Here is a 17,091-nt window from a genome sequence, read left to right as displayed (position 1 = left end):
AATTAACTTTGCTGGCTTAATTATATGAATCCCATCTTTAAATAATACTGCAATCATGAGAAATTTAAACAAAAACCCAGAATAAAAAAAAAAGAACACGATACCTCTGTTCTTGATTCAATTTTACAATAGTTCAAATTCGATTTTAATTTCAAAAAGTATAAATGCAGAGTTGTTAGTAATGGTGTAAACAAACTTCCAGCAAAGTTTCAAATCTCAATTTTATGTATCGAGTTCTAATTTCAAAGTCAAAGTTTCGGTTTTTAAAAGTCAAACTTTTGTTCATCAGGAAATTCGAAGTAGTTTTGATGTTTCAAATTAGATTAAAGATTTAGAAAGTTTCTATGAATGATTTAGAGTATAATTCATGTAGTATGTTTCTTTTAAATCGGTCTCAATTTCAAATTTGATGTTTGAGTACACATATGTTCTTCGTCGACTGTTTGCTACCACTGCTGTATAATTTTTCTTTCTTTCTTTTCAGGTCTCATGATCACAAGCAAACAAGTGGTTTATGTTTCAATCACAATCTTTAAAACAAACAATTAAGCTTAATGTTGTTTGGCCTCGGGTTGAATTAGCTGTAAAGAGGAAGAAGGAATGGAAACAGAAAATAAAATGGGTTAAGTATAAACGGGTTCTGTTTTAATCAGATAAAACAAAACAGCAGAATGGTTAAGGGATGGTTCGGGTGAGCAAGGGGTCACGGGTTCGAGTCCTGGCGATGTCATTTTTTTAAAAAGCCTTTTCCTTTGGAGGTAGCTACTATTATTAATTTTATTATTATTATTATCTTTATTATTATTATTATTATTATTATTATTATTATTATTATTATTATTATTACTATTATTATTGTTAAATTACTTATTACTAATACTAATACCATGATTATTATTATTATTATCTTTAATATAATTTATAATTTATATTATTATCATTATTATTACTATCACTAGCAGTAAAATTATTATTTTAGTTATTATTATTATTATTATTATTATCAAAAGTATTATTATTATTAGTATTATCATTATTAATAGAGTTAGTAAATCATTACTATCAAAACTATCATTTTAACATTTTTATTGAAAACATCATTTCTAGTAAAAGTATCATTTTTATTAAAAAAAAGTAACATTTTCATTATTATTACTATTATTATAAGTATCAAAAATTATCATTTGTATTAAAATTATCACTTTTAATAAGGTTACCTTTATTATTATTACTATTGATATTAATATCATCATCATTATTATTATTTTTATCATTACTAGTATTATTTTAGTATTATCATAATTATTATTTAATCCAACAAACGATATATATATAAAAATATATTTACACATATCATAATAAAATTAATATTTTTATCTATTAAGAATATAAAATGAATATAAGAAACTTATATGTTATTAATATAAAAATGGCATAACTAATAAATTTATATATAAGAATATATAAACTTATTCGATTAGAAGTATGTGTTAATATATATACTTGATATAGGTTCGTAAATCCGAGGGCAACCCCACACTTGTTCAATGCCGCCATATGTATTTTTACTACAAAATACAGTATCGTGAGTTTTCATAGCTCCCTTTTTATATATATTTTTGGGCTGAGAGTACATGCGCAACTTTTATATCTGTTTTACGTTTAGACACAAGTACTCAAACTTTTATGCTATATACGTGCTTTGTCATGCTAAATTCCTGCCGTAATATCGTTAATTGCTGAGGTATAAGATGCAAGCTTAGTTATTGCAAGTAGCGCTACTGAGAGTGACGTCTCTAGTCAGTTGACCGTTGGTCTTTGGCTACATAATAATGATTCAACGACATGAATAACAAGTGTCACTGGGTAACTTTGTTTAGTCGCGATATTACAAACAGCAACTCTTTCGATTGATATATTTGGTATTAATCAACTTTAAACTGAAATCTTGTAGTCTAATGCTATATTGAACTATTGATTTATGATAAACCTATGAACTCACTCAACCTCGTGTTGACTTTTTAAGCATGTTTATTCTCATGTACTTATATATTATGGTCCCGCAGTGTATTTACTAATTGAAAGCAACATTTCAACGAGTCATTCATGGATAATTTGAAGGACTTGCATTTGCTAATTTGATGATGATTACTTGCTATTCTTGGAGTCTTCATTACATATCATATCAATTTAAGACATTTAATGTTCTAAATACAATGTAATCTATTTATCTTCCGCTGCAAAACTCAATAAAACGTCTCATATAGAGTCATTCTCATTTATACAACTGTGATTTGATATAATTAGTCACAAATACCCCAGGCCCTATTTGGGGGTGTGACAGATTGGTATCAGAGCAGTTTGTTATAGAGAACCAGGATTGCATTTTATATGTGCCTTATACAATTAGGTACCTTAGCAATGTAGGACTACAACTTTCCTTGACTATAGTGCCTTTAATTGTTGCATTTAAATGTTAAATGCTACACTATACTTTAGAAACTTTACTTATCTTAGAATGTCGAGCCAACCTAACAACTCTGCTCACTCTCCTAAGTACTATCCAATTACCCCCACCACATTTAAATGCGACACCGTTCTCGACATTCCTATATCATCTATCATGGTTCTGTGTATTACATATGTATTACATGAAATATTATCCATGATTTTTGAAACTCATATAATTGTTACTATTCATACTCAAACGTATATAACTCCCTATTATATATCACGTACCTATATGCCTTATGCCTTTATGCATCGGTTTGCGAACCGGAAAATGTCATTGGGTTATCACAGTATACGAATTGAAAGTCTTTAATCGAAAGATTATTAGATTACATACTTATCATTTTATGATCTCGACACGTCATACTGCCATTATTGGAGTATAGACAAATCATATCTTATCATATCTATCCCAATAGACTTTGTCTAACACTTTTCCTAAATTTTCTCCGTAAATTACGGAAATCTTTTGCTATATATACATATTCAAGGAGACAAACATATCATTCATGAAATGTCCCGTTCTTATTGATTAAAAACGTTCCATATTAATTGATCTTGTTGCGAGGTTTTGACCTCTATATGAGACGTTTTTCAAAGACTGCATTCATTTTTAAAACAAACCATAACCTTTATTTCATAAATAAAGGTTTAAAAAGCTTTACGTAGATTATCAAATAATGATAATCTAAAATACCATGTTTACACACGACCATTACATAATGGTTTACAATACAAATATGTTACATCGAAATCAGTTTCTTGAATGCAGTTTTTACACAATATCATACAAACATGGACTCCAAATCTTGTCCTTATTTTAGTATGCAACAGCGGAAGCTCTTAGTATTCACCTGTGAATAAACATGCTTTAAACGTCAACAAAAATGTTGGTGAGTTATAGGTTTAACCTATATATATCAAATCGTAACAATAGACCATAAGATTTCATATTTCAATACACATCCCATACATAGAGATAAAAATCATTCATATGGAGAACACCTGGTAACCGACATTAATAAGATGCATATATATAAGAATATCCCCATCATTCCGGGACACCCTTCGGATATGATATAAATTTTGAAGTACTAAAGCATCCGGTACTTTGGATGGGGTTTGTTAGGCCCAATAGATCTATCTTTAGGATTCGCGTCAATTAGGGTGTCTGTTCCCTAATTCTTAGATTACCAGACTTAATAAAAAGGGGCATATTCGATTTCGATAATTCAACCATAGAATGTAGTTTCACGTACTTGTGTCTATTTTGTAAATCATTTATAAAACCTGCATGTATTCTCATCCCAAAAATATTAGATTTTAAAAGTGGGACTATAACTCACTTTCACAGATTTTTACTTCGTCGGGAAGTAAGACTTGGCCACTGGTTGATTCACGAACCTATAACAATATATACATATATATCAAAGTATGTTCAAAATATATTTAAAACACTTTTAATATATTTTTATGTTTTAAGTTTATTAAGTCAGCTGTCCTCGTTAGTAACCTACAACTAGTTGTCCACAGTTAGATGTACAGAAATAAATCGATAAATATTATCTTGAATCAATCCACGACCCAGTGTATACGTATCTTAGTATTGATCACAACTCAAACTATATATATATATTTTGGAATCAACCTCAACCCTGTATAGCTAACTCCAACATTCACATATAGAGTGTCTATGGTTGTTCCGCAATATATATATAGATGGGTCGACATGATAGGTCGAAACATTGTATATGTGTCTATGGTATCTCAAGATTACATAATATACAATATAAGTTGATTAGATTATGGTTGGAATAGATTTATTACTAACTTTCACGTAGGTAAAATGAGTAGTTTTTATCAATCTTCTTTTACTCGCCATTTCTTCGTTTCTAATCCGTTTTGAGTGATTCTAGTGGTAGTCATTTCACGTGATTCTAGTTTTTATGAATCTAAACAGAAAAAGTATAAGTTTATAGTCAGAAATACAAGTTACAAGTCGTTTTTGAAAGAGGTAGTCATTTCCGTCGAAAGAACGACATCTTGATGACCATTTTGAAAAACATACTTTCACTTTGAGTTTAACCATGATTTTTGGATATAGTTTTATGTTCATAAGAAATATCGTTTTTCCAGAAGTATAGCTTTTAAATCAAAGTTCTTCTTAGCTTTTAATTATCCCAACCAAAACAGCCCCCGGTTTTACTACAACGGCGTATATCCAGTTTTATGGTGTTTATCGTGTTTCCGGGTTTTAAATCATTAAGTTAGCATATCATATAGATATAGAACATGTGTTTAGTTGATTTTAAAAGTCTAGTTAGAAGGATTAACTTTATTTGCGAACAAGTTTAGAATTAACTAAACTATGTTCTAGTGATTACAAGTTTATAACGTTGAATAAGACAGCTTTGTATGTATGAATCGAATGATGTTATGAACATCATTACTACCTCAAGTTCCTTGGATAAACCTACTGGAAATGGGAAAAATAGATCTAGCTTCAAAGGATCCTTGGATGGCTTGAAAGTTCTTGAAGCAAAATCATGACATGAAAACAATTTCAAGTAAGATTTCCACTCGAAATAAGATTGTTATAGTTATAGAAATTGAATTAAAGTTTGAATATGATTATTACCTTGTATTAGAAAGATAACCTACTATAATTAACAAAGGTTTCTTGATCTTGGATGATTACTTGGAATGGATTTAGAAAACTTGGAAGTAAACTTGCAATCTTGGAAGTATTCTTGATTTTATGAAACTAGAACTTTTGGAATTTATGAAGAACACTTAGAACTTGAAGATAGAACTTGAGAGAGATCAATTAGATGAAGAAAATTGAAGAATGAAAGTGTTTGTAGGTGTTTTTGGTCGTTGGTGTATGGATTAGATATAAAGGATATGTAATTTTGTTTTCATGTAAATAAGTCATGAATGATTACTCATATTTTTGTAATTTTATGAGATATTTCATGCTAGTTGCCAAATGATGGTTCCCACATGTGTTAGGTGACTCACATGGTCTGCTAAGAGTTGATCATTGGAGTGTATAAACTAATAGTACATACATTTAAAAGCTGTGTATTGTACGAGTACGAATACGGGTTTATACGAGTAGAATTGTTGATGAAACTGAACGAGGATGTAATTGTAAGCATTTTTGTTAAGTAGAAGTATTTTGATAAGTGTCTTGAAGTCTTTCAAAAGTGTATGAATACATATTAAAACACTACATGTATATACATTTTAACTGAGTCGTTAAGTCATCGTTAGTCGTTATATGTAAATGTTGTTTTGAAACCTTTAGGTTAACGATCTTGTTGAATGTTGTTGATGTTATGCAAGGTGTATATAAAATAGCTTTATATTTTAGCAGAAAATACTATTAAATACGATACAATTTTACACAAGATATTTATTTATTTAGAGAATGGATATACTTAAACCTTGCTACAACACTTATAGGCAGTGTACCTAATCGTACAGTAGTGTAGTTTTTAGTAAGTCCGGTTCGTTCCACAGGGAAAATCTTTAAACAAAGTTTAACGCTATATTAGTTTACTTTTATAAAAATACAAATATATATATAAGTAATATTATTATTATAAAAGGGGGGTTTTTACCGTTTAATGACCGGTTTGTCGATTTTAATTCTTCTGTCGCAGTTAAAACCAAATGTAAAATATTAAATAAAAGACTTAATTTAAAGCGTAAAGTAAATAACGATAATGAAATTACGAATAATAAAAGTGCGATAAAATAAACTTGCGATAATTAAAAAGTACGATAATTAAAAGTGCAATTAAATACAATAACAATAAATAAAAATGCGATAATTAGAAGTGCAATTAAATATAAAATAAAGGAAATTAAATATGAAATAAAAGAATTATGCTTATTTAAACTTCCGTAACCATGATGTTTGACGTGTTGATTTTAGTTTTATGCCCATGGGTTAATTGTCCTTTGTCCTGGATTATTTAATATGTCCGTCTGGTTTTTGTCCATAACAGTCCATCAGTCATAAATATAAAGTGCGAGTGTCCTCGTCAAATTATCCTTATACCCGAAGTTAAATATTCCAACTAATTGGGGACTTAAACTGTAACAAGATTTTAATACTTTGTTTAATAATTACACCAGGATGTCGACTAAGTGTAACCCAAGGTTTTAATATTTTGTTATCAATTATACCAAGTGTCCTTGTACATAATTTCACCCCTGTTTTAATTATTCTAGTGGCTATTAATCCATTCCCGTGTCCGGTTAAATGAACGATTATTCGTACATATAAATACCCCGCCTATCGTGTCTGATCGAGTGTATATGGTAATTTATAGGGACGCCCAATTGTAAATCTTTATATTAACATTAACAAACTATCATTTAGTTAAACAAATATAAAGCCCATTAATAGCCCATAGTCTAATTTCCACAAGTGTCGTTCTTTTGTCCAAACCCCAATTATGGTACAAAGCCCAATTACCCAATTTTAGTAATTAGCCCAACATCATGATTACTTCGGATTAAATAAGCATAATAATAACTTAGCTACGAGACATTAAATTAGAAAGGTTGAACATAACTTACAATGATTAAAAATAGCGTAGCGTTACACGGACAGAATTTCGACTTACACCCTTACAACATTTGCTAACATACCCTTATTATTAGGATTAAAATTAAAATTAAAATTAAAATTAAAATATAAATATAAATATTTACGTATAGATATAGAGAGGATGGATGGATGGATGGATGGATATTTTTGCGTTCACCAAACTGCGAATTTATAGGAGATGTGGCCTGACTTTTCATGCCATGCGATCGCATGGACTTCCTTCTTCTTGGCCATGTGATCGCATGGCCAGCTGGGAGAGCTCACATGTTGCTTGTTTCCTTGTGCCGACGTTTTATAAATATAATATAATATATATATATATATATATTAATTTTAAGAATTAATTATATATTATATTATATTTATATGCATAGTTGACTTGTAATTTTTAGTCCGTTGCGTCGAGCGTTGAGAGTTGACTCTGGTCCCGGTTCCGGATTTTCGAACGTCCTTGCGTATAATTTAATATCTTGTACTTTGCGTTTTGAATCTTGTACTTTTGTAATTTCGAGACGTTTCTTATCAATAATTGGAACCTCTTTGATTATCTTTTGTACTTTTGAGCTTTTTGGTCGTTTGTGTCTTCAATTCGTCGAATCTGTCTTTTGTCTTCACCTTTTATTATTTAAACGAATATCACTTTTAAATAGAACAATTGCAACTAAAAGCTTGTCTTTCTTGAGGAATAATGCTATGAAATATATGTTCGTTTTTAGAATTATCAAATATTCCCACACTTGAGCGTTGCTTGTCCTCAAGCAATATCGTCTTGAAATACTAGAATCACTTCTTTATTCTTCACATTTTGTACATCAGTGATTTCAATACGGCGGTATAAACAATGGTAGTAACGATATGGTTTAAAGTCCCATATGACTATAAAAATTTAGATCCATTAAGCAAATTGGATCTTTATGAAAACATTTGATCTTTTGAAAATTAAATCTAGCTTTTTTTACCCTAGATAAGTTTTTCGGAATAACCCTTCACCGGTGTTTGCAAAATATTTTTGTGGGTTTGGTGGGTTTCAGATTTGAAAATTTTAGCTCAAAACTTATGGTTTTGTGTCACCCACTTGCTAACCTTGTATTTGGAAAGCAACACATCCAGTTTACTTGTCCTGTATATTACCTTTCGGTAAACTACCGTCCGGTTGTAAAGGAAAGCGTTGAACAAGCAACTGTTAAGGCAATGTCCCCTGACATGCTTTTGATTATGGTCTATAACGTGTCGGACGCAATTACTATCCTTTGTAGGAGCAATAGTAAAGCTCACCCTTATAATTTTTTGGTCTGGCACAAGGTCTTGTCTTTAACCATGCTATGCAACCACCGTTCCTACGGTTGACACCCGATTTGGTTCAGATGACCTAATGAATTCCAGGTGAATTCCTAGGATTTTACGTTCAATGGTAATGAACGCATTGAAAATGGGTTTTCAGAAAACAAATCGGTTTATAATTTGATCAAAATATTTTCTCGTTCAAGCTCGAGTTTAGATATCATCGAATTCCATGAGTTTGAATTCTCAATCTTTAAGGTCAATCTCAAGGATTGAGCAATATCAGTCTTAAAAGCTGATTTTTAATCTTTAAGGAGATTATCCTTTCTGGGGATCTGATTCATTAGTCTTATCAAGCTAATTTGCACGGTGCCCCCATTGTACGAGATAAATCCTTCTCATGGTTAGGATAAATCTGACCACTTGGCGACCCTGTTTAATGCTGAGGTCCGTGGATTTCCTGCTGATTTTAGTGATGACTTTTCTAGATTTTTCGTCAACCTACAGCTGGTCTGGATGACAACTTCTTGACCTAAATCAAGAAGCGCGTGTCTTTTTCGGAAGACTTTACTTCCTTTTAATGATGGAATTGATTCATCGTGTAGATCCATCTCTTCTTTTCTTTCATCGGGTAAAATAGTTTAGTTTAGTCCAAAGCAAAAGTATTTTCAGTTATTTGTTACAGAAATATGTGACATATGTTTTAAGATAACTTGGTAATTTTTCCCACACTTGGCTTTTATTTTCTTTTTTTTTTATTGTCCTCTATTCCATTTTAAATGAATTTTAACATTTTGGTTTGTTTCTCAATTTATGTCCTTTCTGAGCTAACAATAATTTCAGTGTTAACACCTAGTTTTATCATTCATAAATATGTATAAACATGATTTTAAGTTCATTTAATTGAAAATTTTGAAAAATTTTACTAGATTTGGGTAGTCAGTATATAAGACTAGGGCTGTTCTTTATCATCAGAGAGCACTAGATTCTAATACAACTACTACGTTACTAGTATTTTTAATGGTAACCAAGTGTTTAAGATAAAAATTTTAAAAATCCGAAAGAATTTAACCCCTTCCCACACTTAAGATCTTGCAATGCCCTCATTTGCAAGAAATCAGTAACAATTTAAATTATTGAGGGTGATTAACGTATAAATGATTAAATTTTACCAAAGTTTTCAAACATATTGGCGTTTGGTTGCTGAATGATAAATGGTGCATATCATTTGTTCATTTCGTCTGTTGTTACATCACTTTTATTTGTCATCTTGTCGTCAAAATTAGTAGCTTTTGCTGAACTTAATGCCAGTCTTTGAAAATGCGCTATTTTACCCTGTTTTGTACAATCGACAATATACATACATACAAATATAATCATGCATGGCAATTTGAAATGGGACTTAATATCCCACTTTCAAATTCTAAATATGAAATATTAGTACACAATAATAATAAAAATAATAAAAATTACACAAATATATCTAATATCATAAGTTTAAACATAAAAAAGTCAAAAGATAAAAACATAAAAATCATAAAAATAACCAAATGGAACTAAATCAGTCTGGATATGGGTTCCAGTTCATCTCGTCAGGTGGGTTCCATTGTTGGTTATAGGTGTTTTGATAGGCTTGGTTATAGTCATACCGGTTAAAGGGTGGTCGGATATCGGGGCTATGTGGCGGAAAATGAGCAGGTCGAGTAGGTACATAGTTATTTGGTACCTGATATGATAGCTGGCTCATGATTTGGTGCTGATGAACTAACCAACTATCGTGTTGGCGTCGCCTATAATCCTCGTATACTCGCTCGGAGTTCCACTGCTCATACATACTATGTCTGGCCGCGTTCGTCATTGATTCCTCATCTATACGAACGTGGACGTCAAGAATAGCATCTCGAAAGACATCCCTAATGTCTTCCGCCTCCTCCATTTCCTCGTCTGAGCCTCTCTCTACCTGAGGATGAGATCCCTCATAGGGTACTGCCTGGTTACGTCTACTTTTCAATACCTTAGCACCCACATAAACTTTCAATCCTAAGGGCTCAACATGTTCTCTACAAAGCTGTAATGGACCCCCTTGGTTCCTATCAACACCTAAATACTCTCCAATGAGAGTAACAAAAATACCTCCTACTATTATACTCCCGTCCTACATTCCCTCTACCATTTTAGATAAATAAAAAGCAACACAGTAAGGGATATTGACAAAGCTTCTAGGATCCCGAATACACTTTAGGTAGAATAAATCATGTAAGGTAATTTTTTCTTTATTATGACCTCTCTGTGTAATCGAGTTAGCCAAAAATCTATGAATAATACGAAGCTCGGCTCTGTCAATATGTGTATAGGAGTGTCCTCCTGCTCGTGTAAAAACATCAAAATGTGACATACGCCTCCAAATGGCGTCAGCGTCAAAGTTACTATCTACCCTTTCACCATAATGAATCAAATTTGTACAATCGGGTAATAGCAACTCACCAGGAGTATATATCTGTAATGCCCTGGCCATGTCCAACATGGACATTCTGTACATCCTACCGCCAAGGATAAACCTAAGAAATCTTCTATCATCTATTCTAAATATATTTGTATCAAGTGATACAGTACTCATCAACTCAACACACCATTCCTTATATACAGGTCTACGAATGGTGAAAAGACGTTCCCAATCTGTAAAAGAAGAACTGCCATACCTTTAAACTAAAAGCTGTCTAACACGGTCAGCTAGATGGACCGTTTCCAAAGGGGCCCAATCGATTACCCTTGGCACCTCTACATTTTTTGTTACCAATTTGAATTTGTTCCTTTGATATGTCTCGTAATCTCTCCATCTCCTATCAAATCTCAGATTAGGATGCAGAGTGTGCTCAGGAATCGTTGGGAATTCTACTGGCGGCCTCATTGGGAATACTATGAATTCTTCAACAAACTGTACCGGATCATAATAAGGTATGTGCTGATCAGGCTGTTGTTGTTCCTGTTGTGGTTCTTGTTCGTGTTGCATTTCTGGTTCTGGTTCTGGTGCTGGTGCTGGTCGTCTAGATGATGATGCTCCTGAACCTCCAGTACCGACTTTCTGCAAAACACATTAAACATAAAATTTGTGCATCCAAATATGCATTAGTGTTAGCAAAATAACAACTTAAAACAATCATTATAACATGTTAAATCAAAATTAAACTTATACACATTCTCACAATTTTTCACTATTCTACACTTTTCAAATAAGCACATATGAAAATGTATACAAAATTCATAAGCATTTAACTTAAATAACATGTCAAAATATTCATTACTAATAATTAAACAAGTCTCAAATGGAAAATATATCAAATTAATCAAGTTCGTGAATTTTGGACTTAAAAAGTCCACTTTAATCTCCAAAAATCATGTTTAGGATCAATGTTTAGATCATTTAACTATCTAAACATGTTACACTACTCAATTTAGCAATAATTCATGACAAAAATTGGCCATAACCTGTTTATATCAAAAAGCCCCAAATTGCTCAAGAACACAAACCCTAGATTTCTAAAAATTTTGAAGTTTTTGGCTTCAAATCATGTTAAATAGCATCAATCTAGGTTATACTTGCATAAAATACTAACAATTTAACACTAATTACACTAGAAATTAACAAAATTGTATTAGGTAAAAAATTGGTAATTATCACAAAAACTAAAAATTTATAGAGTTTAGGGGTGTAATTTTTACCAATTTGCTGAAGAATGAGAATCTAGGCATGATTAGAGCAAGAAATTTGATGAATTACGATGGAAAAATGGCGAAAATTGGTGAATTTTTGGGTGAGTTTCGTGAATGTGTGTGTTTTGTGGAGAAGAAACAGAACTCGCTGCTGTATGTATCAGGCCTGCACTTGGTCCCCATGCGATCGCATGGGTTCCAAGTGCAAACCCCATGCGATCGCATGGGGTGCCGGCTACAGTAATTTTTTGTTTTTTTTTTTTTTTTTTTATATATAACCTTATACTTTATAAAATTTATAATTAATTAAATTTTAAAATTTTTTTTTTCATTTAGGAGCGAGGGCGTTTCGGATCGTTGTCCTAGTTTGTCCCTCGACAAAATTTTAAAATTTGTCAAATCAAAGCGTGGTTTTTAAAAGTAAAGATTTTTGGGTTTTTTTTAATGTTTTTGGCATACTTTAATTCAATAAGATTAAAAATAATGATAATAAAAGTTCTCGTCCCTCCCTTGGGTAAAGCAATTTCGGTTCAAAGACCTAGTCTTCAACTTACGACGAATTTTTAAAAATCATATTTTTAACTTAATGAGATAAAGTAAATTTTTGTTTTTAAATTCACACCAAACTTAAAATAAAAATACATAAAATTCAAAATTAATATTAAAAATTCACACCAAACTTAAAATTTGAAATGCATAAAATTAAAAATTATTATTTTTTAAAAATTAAAAATTCACACCAAACTTAATTTAAAAATTCATATTATAAAATTACACCAAACTTATATTATATTTTTCAAATATTTACAATTTTAAATATATTGTTTTTACAAAGTTTACAATATTAATTTAAAATTTATATATTAATTTTAAAAACATGGTAAAAATAAAATTAAAATTTTTTTTGGCTTTTTATCCCACTTTAATCAATCAAATATTATCAAAAATATACGTCCCTCTTTTCGGTAAAGTAATTTCGGTTCCAAGACCTAATTTAACTCATGACGAATTTTTGAAATATTTTGTGTTGATTGATTAAAGATATTTATACCTTAAGAATAAACGTTAAATTTCGCAGTGATGTAATAAATTTTTGAATGATATCAATAATTTCGGTCGCCAAACCTAATTTTATTTAATACCAATTTAATACTTTATAGCGAACAAATTAGCGTTTATTATCAAAAGGTTAAAAATAAAAATAAAAATAAAAACTGTACAGACTTACCTGTGAGATAGTATTCTTAGTTATATGATCTATCCCATTCATAAGATAGTCGGTTTAATTGGTTTTCCATAGCTACATAGGCGTAACCTCGAGCATTCAGTATTTTTTCTTCTAAACATATGAACGGTCCGTCTCTGCATAAAGTAACAAATTCGGTGTTTGAATAGGTTTGATTATTTGAACATTTACCTCCATGTGACCATTTTCCGCATTTGTGACATCTTTCTAGGTGTCGTGCTCTTCTTTTCGCTGCGGATTTTGATTTTCCTTTACCAAATTGTAACTTATTATCTTCGCATCTGGATTCTTTTCTTACTCCGTCCAATCTTTCTCTGATTACTGATACTATTTCACTCGAAAGTGTGTCATTATTACGTTTAGTGATCAAAGCGTGTAGCATTAGACCATGGTTTAGTTCACAGGCAGTCTTCATTTCCTAAAAAAATAAAAATTCAGAATGGGGGGAGAAGACTAGTTCTTTAGGGTCTGCTAGGGAAAGACCATTCGGGTTCCATTTTTGAGAACTACATGAAAACAGACAATCTAACTCTAACAGAAATACATATTATCCTATAAAGACTTGATTCTCCCCACACTTAGTTAGCTGTGGTGTCAAAATTGTGATTAACTTCATTATCGAATTCCATTGGACTATCTATGTAGTGTTTAACTCTGTGACCATTAACTTTAAATTCAATCCCATTTGAATTTATTAATTCTATCGTTCCGTATGGGAAAACTCTTTTGACTATGAATGGTCCAGACCATCTTGATTTCAATTTTCCAGGAAATAACTTGAATCGTGAATTGAAAAAAAGAACTCTGTCTCCTTCTTTAAATTCTTTTAAACTTCTGATTCTTTTATCATGCCATTTCTTCGTTTTTTCTTTATAGATTAATGAATTTTCGTATGATTCATGTCTTAATTCTTCTAATTCGTTTAGTTGACTTAACCGTAGACGTCCGGCTTCATGTAAATCAAGATTACATGTCTTCAAAGCCCAAAATGCTTTGTGTTCAATTTCTACTGGAAGATGACATGCTTTTCCATAAACAAGTCTAAAAGGTGTGGTTCCAATTGGAGTTTTGTAGGCTGTTCTAAAAGCCCAGAGTGCATCCTCTAATTTGATGGACCATTCCTTCGGATTTGATCCTACGATTTTCTCTAGAATTCGTTTTAAAGCTCGGTTGGTATTTTCAACTTGTCCACTTGTTTGTGGATGATATGCGGTGGAGATTTTATGAGTTACTCCATATCTTTTAAGAACTTTCTCAAGTTGATTATTACAGAAATGAGTACCCCGATCACTTATTAAAGCTTTCGGTGTTCCAAACCTTGCAAAAAGACGTTTTAAAAAGTTGACTACAACTCGTGCATCGTTAGTTGGGAGAGCTTGTGCTTCCGCCAATTTAGATACATAATCAATGGCTACGAGTATATATAGATTATTATGAGATTTTGGAAATGGACCCATAAAGTCAATACCCCAAATGTCAAATACTTCACATACTTGGATGACATTTTGTGGCATTTCATCACGTTGACTTATTTTTCCGGCCCTTTGACAAGCATCACAGGATTTACAAAGAAGGTGTGCGTCTTTGTAAATTGTAGGCCAATAGAATCCAGCATCATAAACTTTTCTTGCTGTTAGTTGAGGCCCATATTGCCCTCCTGTTGGTCCTGTGTGACAATGGTTTAAAATTTTACTAGCTTCATCTCCAAATACACATCGGCGTATTATTCCATCGGGACAACTTTTAAACAGATGTGGATCTTCCCAAAAATAGTGTTTTATATCACTGAAGAATTTCTTTCGTTTTTGGTACGATAATCCTTTTTCAAGGAATCCACAAACTAAGTAGTTTTCATAGTCTGCAAACCATGGAATTTCTTTATAATCTATCTTCAATAGATATTCATCAGGAAAGTTGTCTTGTATGGCCGATTCATTTAGAACTTCTAACTCAGGATTTTCAAGACGAGAAAGATGATCAGCGGCGAGATTTTCTGCTCCTCTTTTATCTCGGATTTCAATATCAAACTCTTGTAAGAGTAAGATCCAACGGATTAATCTTGGTTTAGCATCTTGTTTTGAAAATAGGTATCTAAGAGCAGAATGGTCGGTATAGACCACCGTTTTTGCTAGAACGAGATATGATCGAAATTTGTCAAAAGCAAAGACAATAGGAAGGAGTTCTTTTTCAGTAGTTGTATAGTTCGTTTGTGCTCCTTGTAACGTCTTACTAGCATAATATATAGGTTGAAATCGTTTTTCAATCCTTTGTCCTAAAACGGCTCCCATTGCAAAATCACTTGCATCGCACATTAGTTCAAATGGTAGATTCCAATTTGGTGTTATCATGATCGGCGCATTAGTTAGTTTCTCTTTAAGAATATTAAAAGATTTGATACACTCATCTGAAATGATGAATGGAGCATCCTTTTCTAGGAGTTTATTCATAGGAGTGGCAATTTTAGAAAAATCTTTTATGAAACGTCGGTAAATACCGGCATGCCCTAGAAAACTCCTAACTCCTCTAACATTGGTGGGATGTGGAAGTTTAGCAATTACATCTACTTTAGCTCTATCCACTTCAATTCCTTCTTTTGAAATTTTATGACCAAGAACGATGCCTTCTTTAACCATGAAATGGCATTTCTCCCAATTAAGTACTAGATTTGATTGTTCGCATCTAATAAGCATTCGTTCCAGATTAGCTAGACATGATTCAAATGTATCACCGAAGACTGAAAAGTCATCCATGAAAACTTCCATGCATTCTTCTATCATGTCCTGAAAAATCGCCATCATACACCTTTGAAAGGTTTGCAGGGGCGTTGCAAAGTCCAAATGGCATGCGTTTGTAAGCAAAAGTACCATAAGGGCACGTGAATGTGGTTTTCTCTTGGTCCTCGGGTGCTATTGGAATTTGAAAATATCCGGAAAATCCATCTAGAAAACAATAGTAACTATTTCCGGCTAATCTTTTCAATATTTGATCAATGAAAGGTAAGGGAAAGTGATCTTTTCTGGTGGCGTCATTTAATTTTCTATAATCAATACATACACGCCATCCTGTTACAGTCCTAGTAGGAATAAGCTCATTTTTCTCATTTGTAATGACAGTCATGCCACCCTTCTTAGGCACGCATTGAACTGGGCTTACCCATGGACTATCAGAAATTGGATAAATTAGACCTGCATCTAGCAGTTTAATAATCTCTTTCTTAACTACATCTTGCATATTAGGATTTAGTCTTCGTTGGTGTTGCACATATGTTTTATGACCTTCTTCCATAAGGATTTTATGTGTGCAATACGAAGGACTTATTCCTTTAATATCATGAATCTTCCATGCAATGGCTGGTTTATGAGCTTTCAACACATAAATGAGTTGTGATTTCTCATTTTTAGTAAGAGAAGACGATATTATTACAGGTAATTCAGATTCACCATGTAAATAAGCGTATTCCAAATGGTTTGGAAGTGGCTTTAACTCTAATTTCAGAGGTTCTTCTGTCGATGATTTATATCGATATCTGTCTTCTTCTTTTAGCATTTGGATTTCTTATGTTGTTGGTTCATATCCATTAGCTATAAGTGTATCTAACATTTCAGCTTCATCAATTGGTTCATTACCTTCTCCTAAAGAACATTCTCCTGTTCCTTGTAGTTCTGGAAATTCTTCTAATAATTCTGCATGTGCATCTATAGTTTGAATATAATAACAT

This window comes from Rutidosis leptorrhynchoides, chromosome 5, assembly GCF_046630445.1.
Source record: "Rutidosis leptorrhynchoides isolate AG116_Rl617_1_P2 chromosome 5, CSIRO_AGI_Rlap_v1, whole genome shotgun sequence".
In the NCBI taxonomy this organism is placed as follows: domain Eukaryota; kingdom Viridiplantae; phylum Streptophyta; class Magnoliopsida; order Asterales; family Asteraceae; genus Rutidosis; species Rutidosis leptorrhynchoides.
The sequence above is the reverse complement of the archived record's forward strand: the minus strand, read 5'-3'. Positions refer to the sequence as shown.